Source organism: Falco punctatus (assembly GCF_963210335.1).
Source record: "Falco punctatus genome assembly, chromosome: 16".
Taxonomy (NCBI): Eukaryota; Metazoa; Chordata; class Aves; order Falconiformes; family Falconidae; genus Falco; species Falco punctatus.
The window spans coordinates 3092197-3115116 of NC_137596.1; positions in this window are offsets into that span (position 1 = coordinate 3092197).

Genomic DNA, 22920 nt, shown 5'->3' on the forward strand with positions numbered 1-22920 from the left:
TCACTCAAATTGGTCTGCAGCCTTCTTCCATCTCTGGTCACCGCTGCAGTCCAAGACTGCAAGCATCTCCTTTACTTTTCAAGCATTTTGGGGGGATCTGAGCTTTTCCTCCTTTCCCAAAGTCTATGGGGAGTCACCAGGGCATCCACTGGGAACAACTCATAGGTGGGTAGGAGAAGTTTCACAAGCTGAGGGATTAGATGTCAGCAACAGATCAAACTCAGGTGTCTTCCGAGGTCTCTGCACCAAAACTGCTTTACTTAGTCCTCCCAGGAAAATAGCTCTGACCATGCACCAGTGATGCCAGGTTGCACTGATTCCTTCCTGGTTTCCTCCTGCATCCTGGCCTTGATTTTCACAAGGTATTTTCCTTCAAAGGAACAAGAAAAACCAGAGAGATCTTCAGGTTTTGCCAAAATTTCCACTGTTGGCAAGGCAAACTGATTTGCCTGGAAATACCTGTTATTTTTTAATGTTGTGGAATCAAAAGAGAACAGGCTCTTTTGACAAAAAATTCCCCTTTCTCTGTGATATACCAGGTCCTACAGCAGCTGCAGGGGATTCAGGGGAGAAGGTGGTCAAGGACAGGAATTAACCAGCTATTCCAAATGAGTAAGGAAGGTGCTGATAGATAACAATAAAGACAAAGCAAGTTGGAAGTGGGTCAGGGCAAGAAGTAGTTTCTCTCCCGGTAACAAATGTGTCTGGCCTGCTTCCCTGATGAGCTCATATATCTGACAATATCCTCACGTTAATGCTTTGCAGACCTCAGGTATATTATCATACCCTCAGCCTGAACCCTCTGGGGAAACCACACTGAGGAGGGAGGTGGGAAGCATCTGTGCGGTGGTGGGATGCTCATGGCAGTGGCACAGGGATGCCTGCCGCGGCAGGATTGGGATGCCCATGGTGCTGGGATGGAGATGCCCGTGGCGGTGGGATGGAGATGCCCATGGCGGTGGGATGGAGATGCCCATGGTGCTGGGATGGAGATGCCCGTGGCAGTGGGATGGAGATGCCCATGGTGGTGAGATGGAGATGCCCGTGGCAGTGGGATGGAGACGCCCATGGTGGTGAGATGGAGATGCCCATGGTGCTGGGATGGAGATGCCCATGGTGCTGGGATGGAGATGCCCGTGGCGGTGGGATGGAGATGTCCATGGTGGCGGGATGGAGATGCCCATGGTGGTGGGATGGAGATGCCCGTGGTGGTGGAGTGGAGATGCCCGTGGTGATGGGATGGAGATGCCCATGGTGGTGGGATGGAGGTGCCCGTGGCAGTGGGATGAGCACAGCCAGCGGGCCATGGACCAAGAGGTGGCGCTGACAGACTGCCGTCCAGCAAAAATCAGATGATTAGCTCCGGCAGCAGAGGAAAGCAGGCACATACCCAAGGCAGACGTATTTTTATCTCTTATCTCCATACACTCAGGCTGGATGAGGCATTCTCAGGCACTAATCTTCTGTCTGTCCTGCACAGAGTCCCTGAGGAGGCAGGGGAGCTGCTGGGGTTAGGAGCAACACACGGCATGTGGCACTCATCTTCCAGGTCTGAAGGCCACGGTCAAAGGCAGCTCTAATTAAATTAAATGGAGGGAACTGTATATTTCTGGTAAAGAAAAAATGATTACTTTGGGAGAGTTGGGGGGTTAAAAGAAGGTGAAAAATGCTTGCAGTGCAGAGGAGGGAATGCAGACTATTTCTTTGCCCATCTTGACCCACTTTTTTATTTTTCTGTGTGTTTTTTTTATTTTTTTTTATCTGTTCTTTGGGGTGCCGCAGGAGGCAGAGGCTTACGGAGGGGTAAAGCCCTGCACATGCCTTTGACATCAGGAGTCACTTTTGGCCAGGCATGTTACGCAGCTCCCGGGGGTTTCACAGCCACATCTGCGGTGCACTTGAAGAAAAAGCACTTCTTTTTTCAGAGAAAAACCGAAAAAAATCTACCCTGGGCTACAAGGCATGCCTGATAAGCAGGTGACTGCAGGTAAAAACCAGTCCAGTGCACTTCAGCTCCCTTTTTCCTCAACATCTTAAAGCATTTCTGATACTAGCTATGAGTCACTGGAAATCCCCACTGTCTAGCGATGCTCTTCCTCCAGGGCTGCTCTTTCAAACACCATTTGATGCTACTTCGAGTGCCACACCGCAGAGTCCATACTTAGTCTTTGCGGTACCTCAGTGCACTAAAGTTTGGGGAATAAGAGGAAGAAAGGTAAAGGTGGCACCTATTTTAGGCAGCAAGTGCATGTGCCGCTGATGGGCAGGTTTGAAAAGAGCCCGTCTTCTAGAGAACATCACTCTCACCTCTGTGGTTTGGGTATTAATAACCCAGGCTGTGTTTGCAGTTAGGAACTGCTCATATCTTTCCTGAGGGAAAATGATAAATGCCTTTCACGCGAGCATCCCAACAGGCTTCAAATCCCCAAGGCTTCCCCAGGTTTGGAGGAGATCAGAGGATGAGCTGGGAACAGGCACCACGCAGCGATGAGCCAGCTGTCGCCAGCTGGAAAGGATAAAGCGTGGGGTCTCCTGCCTCCTTGGCTTGTACATGGTCATGGAAAACCACAACTGCCTCCGAAAGGCGTGAGTATTTCTAGCAAAAGGTGTGCAGCTCCCCTGCTGAAATTGATAAGGTCAGCAGGGTAAATCCATTCTCTATCCATGTCTGAATTTTCACTGCTGATGGGTGAAATGTAAAGAGTCAAAAGTGCATCTTGAACAAAGGTGTCAGAAGGATGATGGAGGAGGCAAAATCCCAAACTAACCTGTCTGTGCTGCGAAGTCAGACACAACTACTCCTTGGGGAATGCTGAAGCTAGAAGAAACTTAGGCTTGGAGAAAGCAGCAGCAAATCCAGCGTGTGTACGGACAGAAAACCAAATGCTCCTGGTGCCACCTCCACAAAAGAAAACAGTGAGTCCAGAAACCCCTTGAACAGGAGGGAAACACAGCCCCAGCCCCCCAGAAAAGCCTTGGAGAGGGGGAAATTCAAGTGGCAGAGCCAGGCTCAGTGGCCATTTGTAGCTCTGAGGGTTTGACTTTGCAACCCCTCTGCTTTTTCCTGACCCAGCAGCATTGGCTTCTGTGTATCCTGGCCCAACTCCAAGAGATGTTATTCTTAAAAGCCCTGAAGTTCCTGCTGGACAATCAGGTGAACTTGGGCAGGAGGGTTGCCTCGTCCCCTGTGGCTGTGCCTCGGGTGGATGGGGAGGACAGTCCCCAGCCACCGAGTTCGGCTGATCATTTAGGGATGAATGGGGAGCTTGAGATAACTTTTTCTCCTAACACCGTAGTGATTTAAGATCCTGGATGGACATCATTCAAAGAATAAACAAGAAGAGGTGATAGAAGAGAAGGTGGAGGAAGGTTTGCACAGCTTGGACAACCCCTGGGAGCCCTTGGGGTGGGAAGAAGCTTCCAGGCACGGGGAGAAAAAGAGCCCACACCATCAGGTGCTAAGCTTATTCTGGAAGGGACACTAAAACTCAGCGTCAGGACAGACGTCAGCAGTAACTGTAGTCTCTCCTTACCCAGCATCAGCCTAATGGGTATAAATTTGCCAATTAAGGACCAGTTAAGATTCACCTTTACATGCATTCTCCCTGCTCAGCAAAGTGTTTGCATGCATTTAACTATTAGTAATAGGCTGTTCGGTCAAGGTCGTTGTCCCTTTCATCTAAGGATCTCAAAGCACTTGAAACTCTGCTGCCTTTCTCTGTGGTAGGTAAAGGGTAGAACGTTATTTTAGTATCGTGAACCTAATTTATAAGGATAAATTACAGTGGGAGATAAAGAGCACATGGACCCATGTGGATAAAAATAAAAATCCATATTGCCCCATTATCTGGCATTGGTTAAGCTTCTGCTTGTATAAGTTTTTTTGGCTAATTTCTCTCCTTTTTTTTTTTTTTTTTTTTTTTTTAATGAAATGCTATTTATTTATAGCTAAACGCCAACTTTGAAGCCAGAGCCAAGCATTTGGGGAGCTGCTCAGATAGGGCTCTTGAAAAGGAGAATTATGTCTGTTTCAGATGTTTTCAGAAGTTATTGTTTAAAGGCAGCAAGAACTATGACATTTCTCCCAACGAGCTCGCCCTCCCCTCAGCATTTCTAGAGGACACGGGCAAAGCAGATGTCTCCAGAGCTGGGAGAAGAAGTGGTGACAAGTTTGTGTGTGGGGAAAAGGCATTGGGGAGGGGATCAGATGAAAGGGGATTTTAGACAGGAAGCCTCAAAGGACCAACATTGGTTTAAAGTGCTCCCTGATGCCCCACAGGAACCTCATCCTGCTGCTCGCTGGGATATGGGGCATGAAAGTGGGAGATGCTTGGAAGTGGCCAGAAGATGTTTCATGATTCCCCAAAAGCCATCATTCCAGTGGTCAAGAAGAAGTTGTCCACCTTCTACAGTATACCACGGTCTTCCTCGGTGGGCTTCAAGATCATGAGCTTCCTTCAAGCCAAAATAAGGTTCTCATCAGGACAAGGCACAAGGGAGGAGAGGCCTCACGCAGCTTTCTGGCAGCATTGGATGGACTGTGCTACCTTTGCAGAAGGCTTTTTAACTTCATCGGGATGCTTGTTTGCCAGGTAAAGCTTATCACCACTTCTTCCAGGTGATCACTCAAGGCTTCGAGCACAACTCTGGAGTGACCGCAGCAGGCGCCGTCCCAGGGGAACCTCGGGCTGCAGGATCTCCTTGGGAGCCCTTCCCTGGGGGCTCACCCCATCCCAGCGACCTCCGTGCTTACAAGCAGCAACAGGGAGACTATTTCTGGCTGCTTCTCCAGTAATAAGACCCTATGAATGGCCACGGGAAGCCTTTTCCTAGGAACTGACGGATTTTGACTAAGAGACGAGGGGATTATAGAAATACTCCATTTTCCCGTGGCTCCCGCTTTGGTGCCTGGATGACATCATGCCCTCCCGACTGGCAAGGAGACAGAGAATCTTTGATAGCATGGAGAGAGGGGGGGACCCTGGCCCAGCGCCAAAGACGATTACAAGCTGCACATACCTTCAGTGTGTCCGAGCAATTCCTGGAGAGTGATATAACTTCCTCCGGGCGAGCGAGGCTGGTGGGGGGCTGTAGCAGGGACAAACCGGGGCTCTATCTCGGAGAACAGCGGTTGTTTGAGGGAGGAGAGGGGGGACGCCGGCAGGACGCATCCTCCCAGCTCTGTGCACAGATCAGACGTTATGAGCAGCCTCTTGGGTAATGAGTTTTGCTGCCACTTTATGAGCTCCCCGTCCTTAACCTGTTCCCTGCTGCCCCTACGAGTACAAAAGCAAATCCCATGGTAGGTTTTCCCCAAAAGCTTGAGGGAAGAGCAGCTCTTTGGCCAGCGAAGTCCTCGCAGAGGTATGGGCAAATATCCTGCAACCACTGTCCTCCAGCCCCATTGCTTTCATGTTATTTGGGAGCTTGTGACTGGAGACTGGCGGTTGAGGCTCTCCGAACCTGCAACGGAGCTCTGGAGGAATGCAAATGTAACAGAAAAGTGCAGCAAATGATGCACTACCCCAGGGACTGCCATTTCCTAGGGATTTCCACCTGATAGCATCAACCTCAGGGTAAAACTGATCCAGACAGTTTGTAATATTTGACCTGATAACACTGTATGGCCCGTGCCTACCTTCCCGTAAGTGGTTCCTACTTGTTTAGGTTAAAGACACCACCTAACCACCCCTGCAGCGATTTTCCCCAGTCTGCCCCTAGCACAGAAATGCCAACTTCTTTGGGATTTGCTAAATGCCTTTAAAAACCAACAAAGGAGGAAGCAATATGCTGGGCATGGAAGAAATGCCTCAGCAGCTGCTTTACAGTGAGGTTTCAAAGTTGCTTAAGCCAGGAATACGCTCTAGGAGACTGCCCACACCTGCAACAACTAGGTCCAAGAGTGGGAGTGGGCAGGTTGAGTTTCCCCACTACAGGTCCTTCTCCAGCCTCTCTTCTGGAGCAGCCAAGATGCCCTGCCCTGGTCCTGCTCCCCTCCTCTCGCAGGGCAGCATCCTTCAGCCCCTGCCTGAGGGCCTGTCCTGGACATCATAGAGCAACAGCAGCCTTGCAGTTACCTGCAGCCACCCCTAATTCTGCTCCCCAGCCTTCACTAGGCTACAGCAGAGTCCCTTACAAGGGACAGCCTGGTATGGCTTTTCCTAAAGCACAAGCTCTCTCCTAAATAGCATAGCAGCCCCTTTCAGTCCCTCCTGAAAGCACTTCTCCTCCCAGATCTTTCTTACAGATGGAAAGGGTGATATCTGCCTTACGTAGACCCGCGGCACCCATTCCCAGCACCTGCAGAGACAGCGCTCAGCATCCTTCATATGGATGTTATAAATACTGATGGTTACAGGGATGCTGTTATTTTGTGAAACAACACGGAGAAAAGTTTCCAAACTGTTTGTAAACAGTTCATTCAGCCAAGCACACCAAAATCCCAGCTTTTTATCCCTGAGCCACGATGCCATGTTGGGCAAGGGGAGGACTAGAGGGGTTTGGTCCTGTTTGAAGTGCAAATCTCAGCTCACTCTTCACTCCAGAGTCATTAGCAATGTGTCCGTAAGACTCTAAGATTTCCAGTTGTCCCCCTGGAAATCTGAAAGCTATTAGCACACTCCAGAAAGGGAGGTAAATGAAAATGTGTTTGCCAGTTTCACCAGATGTGAGGCCAGTGTCATGGACAGATTTTATTATTCTATAAATACCAGGGGCAGAAGTTTGTTATTAGCCACTCAGTAATTAATACAATGTGCAATGGCCTCAGACATGGCCCACCACTTAATGTCCAATTAATAGCGTGCTGCCCTCCTGAGCATGTGTTAAACTCCCCAGATGTTGCACAAAGTCGGAAGAAATGTAGGCATCAGGCAGAAGTATCCCTGAATGAAATCCTGAGCTGAGAAGACAAGTTGATCGGAAAACAGATGATGTTAAATATTGCAGACATCAAAGCCTGAACGAGCACATTTCTGCACATATTCAATGCGCATGCAAATTTGCCTAACGCAAACTCACAAGCCAGATATCTATGTATTAAGAAGCAGCTAAGTGAACAAATCCCAGCCCTGCAGTTCCCCACTGCATGCTTACAAGCTGCTTCCATGCACCACGAGCATAGCAGAGAGCCCCAGAACATCTGCACATCCAAGGATGTACCTTCCTCTGCAGAAAGTCCCTGCTCTCTGCAGCAGATGTGAAAACGTTCTTCTGACTCGCACTGATGCTGTTGAAAAAGCACTGAAACCATTTTATTAATGGGTGCTCTTGCTCCTCTACCAGCAAGCCAGAAATATCTGAGGCTGGATGTTCGGAATGGTGCTCCAACAAGTAAGGACTGAGGGATTTCCAAAGCAAGCCAAGGAGTTATTTGGGATGTGAGATATTCTGGATGCTGGTGCAAAGGTGGATGGGGTGATGCTAAGCCCCGTATGAACTGGGTTAATGCAGGGATGGGTCGGGGAGCTTATGAGTGGTATGTGGAGGAAAGCGGCTCAAATGTGCTATCGTGGAAAAATGGGTCAGTACCCAGCCCTGATACGGGAAATCAGGAGTTTTAAGTACTGGCTGTGTGGACCATGATGAATTTAGTATGTATTGGGTTTGCCCCACAATAGCAAGGATGGGACTTCGTACCCCAGCACATCGCCTCCTGTCCTGTGCTATCATAGCCTCGAAGCTATCATAATCAAAAAGAGTGATTTCAGGAAAACTAGGTGTTATTTTCTGTTACAGCCACATAATGCCAGGGTGGCTGTGAGCCCCGGTGGGTTCTGGCTGCATTGCTCCTCTGCTTGACGATTAAAATCATTAACAACATCTCCTGAGGCTAGATATGATCTGTCACTGATGATGAGCACAGTTTAACGCACTGAGCTGGGCTTTGTGGAGCCCCGGTCCCTCCCTAAGCAGACTCCAGCATCACTGCCAGGATAACTGGACAGGCTGCAAGGTGGGAGCTCTCAGCCCGCCAGCAGAGCAAGGAAACAGCAAAACCGCTGCTGCGGCTGCTTCCCAACCCACTACGTAATAAACGTGAGCACACACACCTACGGGATCCAGACCAAGGTTGGAAAGGGAACCGGCTGTGCTGGCTGGGTGCCTCTGCCCTGACCCACCCGTGTCCCCAGCTGGAGGGGCTGCCACCAAGCCCCAGGGTTACTTGGCAAACCTCTCCGTTCATCCTCAGCTCCAAGCCCTGCTAGTTTTAACCCTGCAAAAGCTCTTGTTTGGATTCCCCCCAGCAAATTTTGATCAAGTACTTTGGGATGGCTCCCTGATGGATGCTTACCGCGGGAGGGAGCAGCCAGGGCTTGGTACAGGCCTGACATTATCCTCTTCAGGTTTGGCCTGAAGTGCAAATACATCCCTAAAGCTGGTGGCTTGGAGCTTAGCCCTAACCGTGTTATCAATAACCGTGTTATCAAAGCTTCTTGCCTAAGCACCCACTCGCTTTCCACATTACCTGCATCTTCCACAGATCCTCTGTTTGCAAAGACCAGCTCAGGATGATTTAATGTCAATTAAGAGCAAGGAAAGAGCACGGGGTGGGGGCTTCTAATGGGTTGTAGCAAAGAGACTATAAAATCACTAGCCTTGGAGGCACAAAACCCACTCAGGGCCAATGGCTTGCAGGTTGAGCACCCCACCGCGATGGCTTTTTGGCTCCAGCCTCCTGGTGCCGAGGTGTGAGAGAGAGTAAGTTGCAATGCAACTAATTCAAGTGATTTATTTTATTGCATGTGTGCAAAAGAGTCTTGGCGCTTCGAGAAGAGGTCACTGCCAACTTCAGGCTAGCTAGGCTATACCCTGGTGTAAAATGAAATGGATGATCAGGAACATTTTTCCATAATAACAGAGTGAGAGATGCAAACAATACTCTTCGAATATCCATCTCTAATTCCCTGACCTTTGAGCAGTCTGGCAGCTGGTCTCTGAGATGAGCAGAGGTGATAAAATCGCTTGCCAAGCCCTTGCTTCCCAGCTCCATCTGGACTATCCAGCAGCAAGCGCTTGCATCCCCCGTCAGGCTGTGCAAGGGCCATTTCCCAGCCATTCCCATGTGCTGCATCCAGGACACGCTGGGTGACACCTCTTGGATGAGACCAGGGAAAGGTGCCACCACCTCAGCTACCCCTTGCCTGGGGTGACAGCAGGTTAAAGCACCCCGTGTGAAGAATTCACAGCGTCTTCCCTGCCTTGCTGAATACTCAGCTTTTCTGAAAATAAAATTGTGGTTCTATAGAAAGCTTTAGCGCTGAACCTAAAACTCCTAAAGCTCCTAAACTCATAAAGCTTATAAAATGTCTGACAGAAGAGACCATCTGGGTCATCAAGGGGTCACAGAGGAGCGTGCAAACTCATGCACATTAAGGTTTTCATGTGCAAGGAGGAAAATATCCACGGCAGCTCTTCGGCACAATGAGCTGGGATGTCAGCTCCGCCATACCCCTTCCCCCTGCGGGGCTCCTCTGATCTCCTGAACATTCAGCAGATCTTGCTCTTAGGAACACCCTGGTGCTTTTCCTCCTCTTGTTTGCATCCCTTAAATATTTTCAGGCTGTTATCATGTCCTGGGGTAGTTGCTACGTTGCTGAACCGGAGGGATGTAGGGGCAAAGGGCTGCTGGAAATTGGGATTTATCAATCTCGGCTGAGGTTCTCAAGAAAATGAAGGGTTTTTCCAAGGCTTTGGGGGAATACGTGTTGTTTCTTCCTCTGCTTGGACAGCATTTATGGCTGAGTTTTAGTCCAGACCTGAGAGATGCTGCTCTGAGAGATAATTAATAGTCTATTTGTTAGTCAGCCTATCTTGTTGCACTGAATCCGTCGACAGACAGTTTCCCCCCATGCAAAGCAGAGGTGATGCATTGCTGTGAGCCCTTCCTTACCTTACAGCCCTTCTTCTTTCCCATACGTCATTTTCTCAAGGATATGGGTATAAACCTGCAAATGCCATATCGGAGGGCAAGATCCAGCCCTCGGTGCCAAGAACTAGCACGCAGCCAGCTATTGGATGCCGTTGCCACCCCCTTATAACAGGACCCACTTGCTGCACCCAGTGTGGAGCCCTCACGTCACCCTACGGCCGATCTCCGGTGGCTTCAGAGCTTTGACACGGTGTAAACATGGGCCAGATGCCAGCGAGCACTTTCCCTTCTCTTTTTCTGGCAAGGCTCATCCGTCTCCCTGGCCGCAGGGCTGAGAGCAGCATAAGAATCCTGCACACGGAGCAGACCTCGGAGGAGGGTGGCGTTGGGATGCGGCGAGGTTATCTCTTTAACAGGTTTCTCCTGTCCTCTGAACATATGTGCAGTAACACATCTCTGGAAAATATGTGAGTGGGTGAGTTTGGACTCGGCTCTCTCCCAGATGGGACATTACACAGCCCACATCACAAAACCATCAGCCGTGGTTTGACAGAGCTGCCAGCACCCCCCATCCCTTTATCAGAGGCCCAGAAATGTCCATATGATCCCTCCTCTCCCCCAAAACCTTCTTTTTGCTCTCATTTGCAAGCAGGAAACATGTTGGCAAAAGGGTTTGGCCCGAGAGAAGGGGAAAAAAAAAAATAGAAGAAATGAGAAGGAAGAACAAAGCTTCAAAAGGGGAACATGGAAGAAATGAGGGTTGCCTGGGGAGGGGCGTGGGGGGTACAGTATTGCTGAGCCTGTTGCCAGCGTCAAAGCTGATACCTCTAAAAGGCAGAGATACCTATGCTCTTATCCCCAGGGCACCCAAAACCAGCTTGTTTTAACCCATTTTCCAGCAGCAGCTTTGCACTTCTGCTGCAGGGTTTGCAGCATCCTCCTGGTCCCCCCTCCTGTTGCATCTAGAGTGCGGGTAGATGCTCGCAGGTTGCACAGCCCCGACAAGTTATAGCAGCATCTCTAGGACAGAGAGGACTTTTGGCTTTATGCAGCACCTAAACCACGCTTTTTAGGGCTGTTGCTTAATATTAAGCACTCTGAAGACTAAAGCTATTTGCATCTGCGAAGGAGGAAGGCTTTGCTAAGACCGAAGTGACATCTGAATTCAACAGCCCACAGCTGGGATGCATTTCACCAGCTCCAGAGATTGTTCTAGTGTAAAGAGCTATTTCCCTGCACACAACCAAGTGTAATTCTTAGGAAAACCATCTGAGCCCTTGGCCTTAGCTCAAAACACATTAGAAAATCAAAAGCATTTATTTTATCCAATTTTTCTCCCGAGCTTTGTTCAATACTATCCAGAACAAGTAGGCTTAATAGACTTTGTTTTGTGACTGCAGACACCTTTCATAGCTTTGCTTTTTCATCACATGTGAACTCAGATATTCATCATCTGAAATCCGGTTAGCAACGTGTTCTCCTTCCCTAGTCCTTTATTTGCATTTTGTCCACTGTTTCTTAATGAATTTAGTATGCCAGGGCTTATAAATCATTAATTTCATTAACTGTTAGCATCCCATTCTATTACCAAAAATCTCCAAGTGCCATTAAGGCACTGGAAACCTGGCAGGGACGGGGCTGTAGGGAATAATCTCTCATCTTAAAATGTGCTGTGTTCATAAGGTGTGCAAATTTGCTAAAATATGGCAGATTTTGAGGAGGCTGGTGGGGGGTAGAAAGGAAACTGTTCACCAGCTCAGACTGAACTTACAATTTTGAGCAAATTTGGAAAAAAAAAAAGTCGAGACAAGCCGTTCTTCTTCTTGCCACTTTCCAAAAGGACGTTTGAGTGTTGGGGGTTGGTTTTGGGGGGAGGCTGTTGTTTTTGTTTTGTTTTTTTTTTTACTTTTCAAGGATATTTTGGTCTTAAAGATGGAGCAAGCAAAGCAGGGTTTACTCCTTTGCCAAAGGTCCTCTTGAATGTCAAAATAACCATTTTCTAACTTCAGAAAATAAATTCATTTGGCCCATAGCATCAATTCTGTTTGCTTTACCCTGACCTGAGCTTTGCTTGGCTCCTTGGTGATGCTTTCACTCCTGTGGTTTGGTCCAGATCTCACAGATGGTTGCAAACACCTTGGGCTCAGCATCCTTGGGACCACACCTCTGACATCCAGGCTCTGAAATGGGTGTTGTGAGCACCCAGATTTAAGGTGGGTGTAAAAACTTGGCAGATTCACACCAATCCAAAGGCATTCTCAGTCTTGAACACCCCAGAGATGCTTTCAGGGTGACAAGCAGCTTCCAGGAGTAAAAGCCCTGGCAGCATTAGGTACAGCAGAACCATATTCAGGCTCCTAAAACTTGTTTTCCCTATTTCTCCTGAATGTCCTAAAAAAATAGGATTGCATTGATTTCCAAGGATAAAAAAAGTTCCTTGCTAACTAGGACCTGCAGGTAGCTCATGTTGTTATTGCTAGATTTTTCCTCCATAAACCTGGATCCCAGCAGTATCAGCTGGTCAATGACGCACGTGACCCAATTGTGATGGGATTTTTTTTTCCCATATTTTGAGACACCAGACACCTTGTCACTTGCTAAAGTGAGCAGGTTCCATTTCAACACCCATAAATCAAAACGCCCAAGCTTTGAATTGGGCTCACCCAGATCTTTGAGGCATATATGGTTTGGGGTGGGGTGGTGGTTTGGGTTTTTTTTTCCACTCTTTCTGCAAATTATTATTTTTTAACAAACTTTCTGCCAGCAAAAAGGCAAGTTTTCTTTGAATGTCAAAACAGGATGTTTTTGACAATTTCAGGACATTCTAAAAGCTTTTTTTAATTTTCTTTTTGAAACAGGAAGCTCGTTTGAAAGCCCTTTCCTGCAAATGGTTTCAGTTGTGACAAAACTAACACTTTCTGACAAAGTTTTAGTTTTTTTTTTTTTAAAAAATTGAAGATGCTACATGCAAAAAAAAAAAGTTTAAGAAAACTCTCTACTGGGTTACTTGGTACTGAAGGTGGGTGTGGATTTCTGCCCCTAAAAAAAACCAAAAATGGTTAATACGTTACGACTGAAGTAGCACGGCAGCTGCGTGGTGGGGATGGGGATGTTTGACATGGATATTTGGAGACCAAGGTCATGGCAAGTCATTGAAGCGACTGTGTCTGTGACAGATATTGCAACCCAAGCATCTCCGCTACATCCCCAAAACTGGGCATGTGGCACCTCTTTGGGTGCAAACGTGATGCAGGAGGGGATGGAGGTGGTGGTGGATGGTAGAGAAACCCCAATGAAGCACGACGCTGCCCAGAATGTTCAATGCTTGACGAGGAACTGAAACAGTATTTGCAAGTCAAACTCTTCCCCCCTCTTTGCACACCGAGGGAAACGGGGTTAAGGCAGGTCAGGGAGGCTAGGAGACTGGTCGGGGTGGGTTCCTGGTGGGCTAAAGCACAGGAGCTCTTGTGTGGGGCTGGGAGGTGGTCAAGGCTTCGTTAAATCCTGGTTTGCCTGGCAATGTATGTGGAGCTGGATTCTGCACAGACCACCTGGGATTGTGAGTCTGGGAGCACTGGTGGCTCCTTGGTCCCTGTCCTGCGATGTGTTTAACCTGAGCTCTGGAAGGGATTGCATAGGATGAAATCCAAACCCCATCACTACCAACAGTGATGCTGAAGGGTTGACCTGGGGCTCTGGGTCCCTGGATCTTAACACATTGACCTAGATGCATTAATGAAGCTGCAGATGGGAAATTTTTCCGAAGAGCTCTCCCCCTCTCTTAGCCTGACCCTGACTCCTCCACGATACAGGGACAGGAGAAGCAACCTGGTCCACACAGGGGCACAGATACTCCAGCATTTGTCTTTTATTTGCTTAGAGATGGGACCAATGTATCCTGGCCTAGCTTCAAACCATCCCCACCTTGCTTGGTTCTCATCTGGTCCTCAAGAGGACGAGCACTCAACTTCCCAAATGCCAAAAGAGCAGATGCTTGGTTGAGATGTCTCCTCCAGAGGCTGCGAAATACGGGTTGAGCATTGCATCTGCAAAGCTATGGGAAGGCTCAACGAGATCCCAGCTCTGTCAAAGCTCAGTGTCATCCACCGACCACGATTGAGCCTGTATGGGGCAGCAGGACCCCAAAGCAGATAAGAGTGGGAAAGGGAAAATCACCATCGAGCGTCAAGCCTGTGTTCTGTATTGTTGGGTGGTCTGAAAGTTATGGGATTAATATGATACATACACAATACTTTGCATTCATCTTCTCTATTTTTGCCAGGCTTTTGTGGTGACTTGCAAGAGAAGTCAATGCCAGAAGGAATGTAATGAAATATTCATTCCTTCTGTTAAGGAAATTCAGAGAAAGGCAGGAAGAAGGAACCAAATGTGAGATCAAGACAGGAAGATGTGTCCTGCTCCTTTCATTTGCATTTCTGTAACCCAGAGCAGGGAGAGGAGGGAGCTGATTCCTCACCACCACGCTCAATTACAGCAGCACAAGCAAAGAAACGGGACAAGGGCTCTGATGGGAGAGACAAAAAAAACTCCTTCTTGATCTACAAGGAAGGGAAGTCCAGGTTTATCTGAAGTTTAGCAAAGGGAGAACATTACAATGAGAAACATCTCTTAATTTTCTCTCGTGCAGCCCAAAGCACCAGGACTTCGGTGGTGGCAGTGGTGTTCACCTTCATCCCCTGGCCTTGGACAGTGTGGTTGTTGAGTGGCACTGCCTGGCTGAATTAATGCTCCAGCACTCCCCATCAAAATTGTTCTACAGGATTGCAAAGCACTAATAAAATTGTTCCCCAGATGGGATTTTCAGACTCCTTTTTCCTTGTCTTTCATCTAATTTGATTAACTTAGCTCATTTCCTGTTCTCCCTGTGATCTCGCTTATGAGATGTGCAATCACAGGTTTTATTGCAGCCTGATTAGGATCAGTAAATGACAGGAGGGAGCTTTGCAAGCACAACCTCAGCCCGGCTTGGCTGCTTCCGTGTCCTCTGGGTCTCCCAAGCTCTGTCTCGGTACCCCACTGCTGGGAGCTGGGGTGGCACAGGGTAGCAGGAGCAGGCTGGGGACTCCTGGGCCACTCTGGGAGCATCTCAGGGCCATGGGGCTGCAGCTCACGGGTTATGGGCAGAGCAAGACCTGCTGTGCTTATGCATCACGGATAGCACAGCCATGTCCCGGATAGACCCCAGATTTTCTACCGTTGCTCCCCTTTTCGGGGGTCCCAGCTTTGCACGGCTCCATGTGGAAGTACTGCCTGATGTGCAGAGGATGGGAACTGGGAACTTGTGCTCCCAGCCTTGTTATCTGCTCTGACCTTACTGTTTAAACAACGTTAAGCCTTCAAAAAATAAATAAGCTGGAACAGTTTGGCTTTATTCAGCTCGCCACCTGGCAGCACTCCTAAAACATCCAGGAGTTTTCGCAGAGCTATTTAGCATAATATTTGACACTTCTATCACTCCTTTCATCCTGAAGCGCTTCTCAAACCCAAGACCACCACTGGAGTCAAACTTCTCATTGGACAGAGGGGGTTTTCCCTAAGGATCAAATCCCACATTGTCCTGAGACCTCCATGCATCCTCCATCCCCCTAAGCTCAGCATGTTGCACATCCACGAGGATGTAGCTAGGACAACGCTACTGCAAAGAGCTTGGGGAAAGTGGTCCTGCTTCTGGAAGAAGTGGTGCTTTTGGAAAAAATATGTCAAAAAATGCACGCACAAATATACAGGGCATTGAATTTGGCTCTGTAGCATTCCACTGGAGCATCGGCTGGTAAGGTGTTGCTGTTAATAACACCCAGAACACGATTACCACCTTCCTAGCGCTGATTCCTACACATTTTACCTTTGGAGCCACTTTAGGTGGCTAAGAGCGATGCTTCCCAGGCTTTGGGAGCATTGTTATCTCTGAAAGAGCTCCTGAGCCATCAGTCTGCCCCAGGACAGGGGGGCAGGGGCAGGGCGAGGGCAGCACAGCATCTCACTCTGCACCTCCTGAGGACAAATTAACCTTGGGCTTGTTTGGCTTTTTCCATCTGTCTGCCCTTGGCCAGACCTCAAGCACTGAAGCTCCTCTTTCTACCCCAGTATAGGTGAGATGGAGAAGCTCGCCCCATTTCTGTGGAGTTTAGCTCTCCCTGTAATGCTGTTTATAGAGAAGCAGATAACACCTTAGCTAAAAAAACACCCCTGTCCCGTAATTAAACCCAACAGTGGACAAACGCCAGTATGAAAGAGCTCCAGCGTGACGTCGGGTCGCAACAGCCACACAAAGAGGGTTCAGTGCAAAAGGCCCCATTCAGGTGTTGCACTTGGACTCCATCCTTCCAGCTCAGCGAGATTTTAATCTGCTGTTTTCCTTTAAAATCACCACGACGAGGCAATTGGCCCCAAAATCTTCATTCTTCTCAGTGCTGGGCTGCAGGAAGATATTTACCGAGGCGGGAGAAAGTGCTTTTGGGTCCAGCAAGAGGTGGGAGTTTGTGCTGGTAATGAAGGAGGATGCTCTGGAGCATCACATTTCCAGGCAGACCCCAAAGAAGCATCCTTACGATTTGAGGCAGGATTGCTAGGAAAAAATTAAGCTAATCTGGAAAAAAATGAGCCCGGAGCTCACTGTGAGAGCTGTCCTCCCTCCTGCGGACACCCAGGTACTGCCCAGCCCTGGAAGCTGTCAGGCACATGGAAATGGGGTCTGGCTGATGTTAAGCAGGACGGGGACCGGTGGGTTTTATTAGCAAAATGCAAACAGGATTGCAACCGAGACTTGAGTGTGTGTGGCTGGGGGGGAGCAGGACACACATGCTTCGGGGAGATGTCCTTGGGGAAAGAGAGTGCATTAACCTCTCCATCGCTGAGCTGGTCGATCCCTCTGCAACCCCAGGTCTGCCCCTGCTTCATCTGGGCTTTGCTGGGTGGGTGCTGGAAGAGGGAGCAGGGTCCAGGTAGGGTGGCCAGAGCTGGAAAGTTCATTAGAGAAGGATGGCATCTCCCTGCTAATGAGGCTGGCGATGGGGAATGTGCAGCACATCGGGGAGCTGCCTGCACAGCCTGGGCTGAAGTTAAAGGGAAGGCAATTATGTGATTACCAGCTAATGAAGGACAATTGAAATGGATAAGCCATGCTTGGAAAAACCAAATGAGGCCAACACCGAGTTTCTAGGGAGACCAAACTGTCATGATCTCAGCTGAAGCAATGTCTGAGGAGGAGAAAGGGGGGATGCAGACCCCTTCCAAGCCAAGCTGGGAAGCATGACGTCTTTTCCAATTCAGGATTCCCAGCTTTGAACAACTTCTCACAGCCTGCTTGGGAAAGGGTGGCGACAAATTGCATTTGCTGCCCCTGTACCCCACCAGTGATTCCTTCTCCCCTGTGGCATGATGTATTTTCTAGCCACCATGACTCCAATCACAACTCCCAGTCCCTGGGCAGAGCTACAAAATTATGTTTAATGTGTCTGACTGGCAAGGAAGTTATTAATTCATCCATCCATCCATCATTAATTCAGGGGTACAGGGGTACTGGTCATGTTCCAAGCAGTGATGCTGCTTTTATTCAGGACTGTTCAAGTGAATCAGTGGGCACCCAGAAGGCAGGGCATCTATTTATTTATTTTGTTTAATAAATATATTTAATCTTTGAGCCTTGACTGGCCTCACATCATAAAGATGACCTCCTGCATGAACGGACGCCCCGTTGGGGAAAAGCTGGAGAGACAGCTGGGCTGTGCATCCCACCCAAACCACGGCAGCACTGCCTTGCCTGCATCCCTCTGTGCGGGTGAGGATGCTGTGCACAGCCAAGGGGAAAGGGCAGGGTACCATATTCTTGGCACAGCAAGAAATCCCAGGGTGGCTGAAGGCTTGAGCAGATTATCCATCTCCAGTGCACAGCTGTGTTATTTCTGCTGCTGAGAGATAAAAGGTTGTAAATGTGTCCAAGCCGGGTGCGCCAGAGATATATTTCCTGAAGACAGGTGAAACGCTCACCGACAGGGATCGAAATGAAAAGCAACGGTGTTTGGAGATATCCCACAGGCCTGAGCCGCTCTTTGGGGATGTCCCATCCCCATTCCCAAGCGAGGAAAGAGCCACCAGGGTTTTCCCCTCTCGGCATGGGAAACGGGTCCGGCACGCAGCCGGGAGGGGGTCACGGCGGGCTGATAACAGCCCCGGAAACCCATCAGAGACACCCGGCCCCGGCCCTCTGCCTCTCGTCAAAATTACCTGCCAAAGGAGGCTCCGCTCCAGCCCTGCACCTTGTCAGCTTTTATGGTAATAGGAAACAGCTGCTCGTGGGGGATGGCGAAGCAGAAGTGAAAGGGGCTGCTGGAGGGGGAGAAGGAACCATTCATAATTTTTGCTCCTAGCTCAAGGCTCCAGCGTGAGGCAGGGATGGGGAGGAGACACCCGAAAAACACAGCAGTGGGGATGCTAAGGATGCTCGGACTCTCCAGAGCCAGTTCATGGGACACACTCACCCGAGGATGCAGCTGACGCATGTGTTGGGGTCAGTTTTTCCAGCTTGATGGCATTTCCCATTCTCCTGAGCAGGTCTTGGCTCTGGTGCTGGTTCCTGACAGCATTGCCCTGCTCCAGCTCCGTGGAAAGCTTTGTACAGCGGGGATCCCACCTAGCACCAGAGCTGAGCTTCCCAGCCCAGGCTCAAGGTCATGCCCAGGAGGCAAGCTCAAATCTTGACCCAAAATAGCTATTCTACACCCCAAACTGCCTGCAGAGCTCAAATCACTGCTCTGCACAGACCACAGATCTCCAAGCAGGACTGGTCCCGTGGAGAGGGTTGTGTCCTCTCGATCCATCCCTCCCTGCACTCCAGCACCCGAAATTTTCAGCTTTCCTTTTGGGATTTACACTCTTCTTAGCACTCGAGTAGGAGGAGGGTAAGGATTTACACGTGTGCCCAGGATGGGTTTCTGGGAAGAGCAGCATCGTCAAGGAACCGGCTCCGTAATTGGGTTAGCCGTGCTCATTTTCAGGAGCCGTTTGCTGCTAATGAGTTTTAATTAAAACCATCTTCACAGTGTCAGCAAGTTGAAATCAAGGGCAGCTATTAATATCAACGGTAATTCTCCCCGCCGGATCAGCAGGCAGGCGGTGGGTAGGACCAGCCGTCTGCCAGCCTTTCAATTTTGGGGCAAATAAAGCCAAATTTGCCAACCCAAATGGCCCAAACCTCTTCAAACCCCACACACGAAGCCCGCAGTCAGCTCAGCCTCTTCCAGCAATGCAGATGCTTTCATGCTCTCCTTTCTCCCAAGCTTTCTCCAGGCTAATTTTAGCAACCAGTTCTACCAGAAGGTTTTTCCAGGGCTTAATCCCACTCACGGTGGGGCAAAGGAAGAGTTTTCCTGCTGTGGAATCACTCTCTGCTTTTTTTTTTTTTTTTTTTTTTTTTTTTGCCACGAAAATGTAAGTTTTGGGCCCTCTGAACCTCTGGAAGAGATTTTCCCCTTCTTTTTCCCAGCCCTGGCGCTGCCCTGAGATTTCACAGCTCATTGCAGCCACACTTTGAGTACATCTTGAGTGTTTTAAAGAAGGCTCTTTTATGCTCTCTCCAGCTTTTAACGCTTGAGGGAGACAGGGCTGTGGTGGGTTTGGATGCACTGATGCTGCACCGTGAAACAGAATCCGTGCCGGGATGGGTGCTGCTGAGCATCACTGGGTGCAGGTGAAGATCAAGCCAAAGGGAGTGTAACCCCGGTGTAGCTGCCTGCTGTTTGCAGAGCTGTGTAAATTCACTTTAACAAAGGCCAAGTGTATTTCGTGCATGGGAAAAACAGCCTCTGTCTCTATCCTTGAGGTTCTGATAGTTGGGTCAGCCTCGTGGGTTGCTCAGATAAGGGATTTAATTCGCCAAGAGAAAAAAAAAAAATCCTGTTCAAACCATCAGTGGCAAATGAATATTGAATTCCAGGGCTGTTCGTATCCACACCATTTCCCTACTCAACCGCCAATACAAGAAGAGCTGAAAGATTGTGCTTCTCATCAGAGAAAGGCAACTTTTTCCTTATTTTTCCACATAACCAGGTCTCCAGTCCAAATCTGCGGCTGCTGTTGGCTTTTTGTCTCCCTCTTACGACTGCCCTGAAGAGGTTTTCCAGCCACCTTGATGCCAGGAGGTGGGATGCTGCTTTCAGCATGTCGGGTCTCAGCTCCACACTGAGGATGGGCTGAGCACAAAAGGGCTGTCGGGGCATCGGGCAAGAAATAAAAGCAACTCCAAGATCTGCCTTCTCAATGCAAGACCATCCCGTAGGAACTGCAAAGGCACAAATCCTGCATGGGCACATGCATCACTCATCTGCCTAAAGCCCAAGGACCAGCCACCGCGGCTTGTGCTGATACACACCTGGAGAAAAGCTGAATTTTTTAGAAAATCTCAAATCTGCCTTGCTCACCTGGAATAAACCCCCCTACTTTGCTATTAAATAAAGAGGGAAAACCTGCTGGAGTGCGGTTTTTTTAAACCTGGATGGTTCCAGAGCATGGGCAGGGGGTGGGTTTTGTCCACACACGTTGCCTTTAAGACCCCAAACTGCAGCGAGCAAAAACTTGGCTTTTCCCAGCACTGGTCAGATGAAGAAGCGATTGGAAGCAGATGTTGGAGGCAGCATCTTGTTGCACGGGGGCGGACAGGGCACGACAAGGGGTGCGAGGGGCTGGGGCTGAGGCCCCCACCAGTAGCCCTGGGCTCCCGTCGCTCGAGGAGGGGGCTGAACTCACAGCCCCCCGGCGATGTGCTCAGCAGACAGACTCTTAACCCAAACCAGATGGGAGGGGACGGCTTTTTTTTTTTAGGGAGGGAATGAGGACCTGGTGAGATAAAGTGATTAAAATAGATCATCTGCAGAAAGAGAGCAGAGGTGTCCCAGGGACGGGGGATCAAATCTGGGATAAAGCCTCCAGTGATGGGTGTTTTGCTGCATTTTCCTTGCAGGAGAGCCTACAACATGCATGTATGTCAAGCATCTGGAAGGGAGGGTTTTTTCCATCCTGGGAAGCAGAGTTAATCCGTTCTCCTTTCCAAGATCCGATTTATAGCAGGTTTGACAGTCCCCATGTCTGCCTTCACATTTTCTCCCCATCCCTCACCCAGCTCCTGCAGCATGAGCAAGGCATGAATGCAGCATCCTCCTCCCTGCCTGCTGCAGGGCTTGGATTTCACATGGGAAAAAATATAAGGAGAAGTCGTGGCTCCCTCAGTCCCGGGGAAAATTTGGGGATTTTTTTGGCTGGGATGGGACACAGTGCCCACATGAATGTTTGCACATGCTGGGAACAATGTTGGGGGTGCCAGGAGTGCCCAATAGCCATGCTGTCTCTTACAGGGGTGAAAAAAAAAAAAACACAACTCAAAAAGCATGGCAAAATCTCCTCTTTTTTACCTTTTAGTTCAGAAAAAGCAGGGGAAATTGGGTGGGTATGGCACTGCAATAGCTGGTCTCCATCCACAGCACAGATTTCATGGGCATCTGTGGGAAAAGCTGCTATTTTTGCAGCACTGCGCGGTGCAGGGAGTGGCAGCATGATGCGATGCGCTGGCTCCGGCCAAACCTGAAGTGGAATGAAAAGCCAGTCTTTACCCAGTGGTGGTTTTTTTGCTGACATCCTCCCTGCAGACTGTCCTATGCAACCTACACCCCACCCCCACCCCAAAAAAGCCCTTTTCTTTCACCTTTATGAGGCTGGGACACTGCCTGCACAAATTCCTCCCGCTCCCTTTCCAAACCAGTCTTGGAAAAGAATAAAATCATTGAATTAGCCAAGTTAATCAGGTGAGCTTCGGACGCACCTCATTTGTCTTTCTTTCTAGCCTGAGCCTGGGAGACCCAAAAATGGGATTAAGAGCAGCGATAAACAAAAGATCCCAGACGGCTGAGAGATTTGTGGATTTTCCCCTGATCTGAACTCTGGGCTGTACGGCCCAACATTTGTTTTTTATTTTTGAATAATAGGAAATGACGGAATTGGGTTTTTCTTCCACACTTTAGTGACTGATTAAAATAGCCTGGAAGAGGTGGGAGGAAGGTCTGGCAAGGTGATGGCCAGCGGGATCCACTAATCTACTTTATTTTGGGATCTAAACGAAGGGTCTTCTCCACCCCTGTTAGAGCGAAGGGGCTGCAGCTCCCATCTCCCCTCACCCAGGCGCTTCCCTGCCTGGATGTCCCTGTCTGGAGGGGGAACGAGAGCTCATTTTTGGGTTATGCAGAGGTTTGGGATGAGAACACCAAGCTCTCACAGCCTGCCTGCAGATACCTCCATCCATCACCCTGGATCCAGCCCCTGTAGGCAATCCATCACTTGCAGGAGCCCTCTCCACCCGCAGCATCCTCCTGATGCCTTGCAGACACACAGCTAAATCCCCCTTCCTCCCCCCAAGCCCCTGGCCAGCACTGCTCTCTCTCAGATTCAGCAGAAATCACATATTCTGTTTAAAAAAAAAAAAAAAAAACAACCTTTCCTTGCAAACATTCTCACCACCCATCTCTATTTTACGTTCAGGGGGGATTCTGGGTGCTGCGGAGCTACTGCTTGCACTGAACATAAGCAGCAAAGCAAAGATGCTCTGTGTCTGGAGGATGTCAGGGCAAATGGAAATGTATCCTTGGACCTTTGCGGCAGTGCTTCTGGTGTGGGGATAAGTGGAAGTTCTTTCCTAGGATTATAAGAAAAAGAGACATAGGGAGTTTCAAAGCCCTTGAGCTAAGTGAAAATTTTCTAGCAGTTTTCTCCTTTCACATTTGGCTTTTCTTCCCTGAATGAAATATGTTCCTTCATCTGGAATTTCCTGAGAGGAGCATAGAAACCCGTAGTCATGGTTGGAAAAATTATAACTGATCTCTTCATTCTGTATTTTTAAGGAAAATTCTTTTGCTGGAAGATTTTAAAGGTTTCATTAAAAAAAAAATAAAAAACCCCCACACAACTAGCATCTTTCTATATAAACTTTTCTAAGAGCTGCAGCTTTATTCCTAAGGTTCCTAACTCAGCATCATTTGCTAACATTG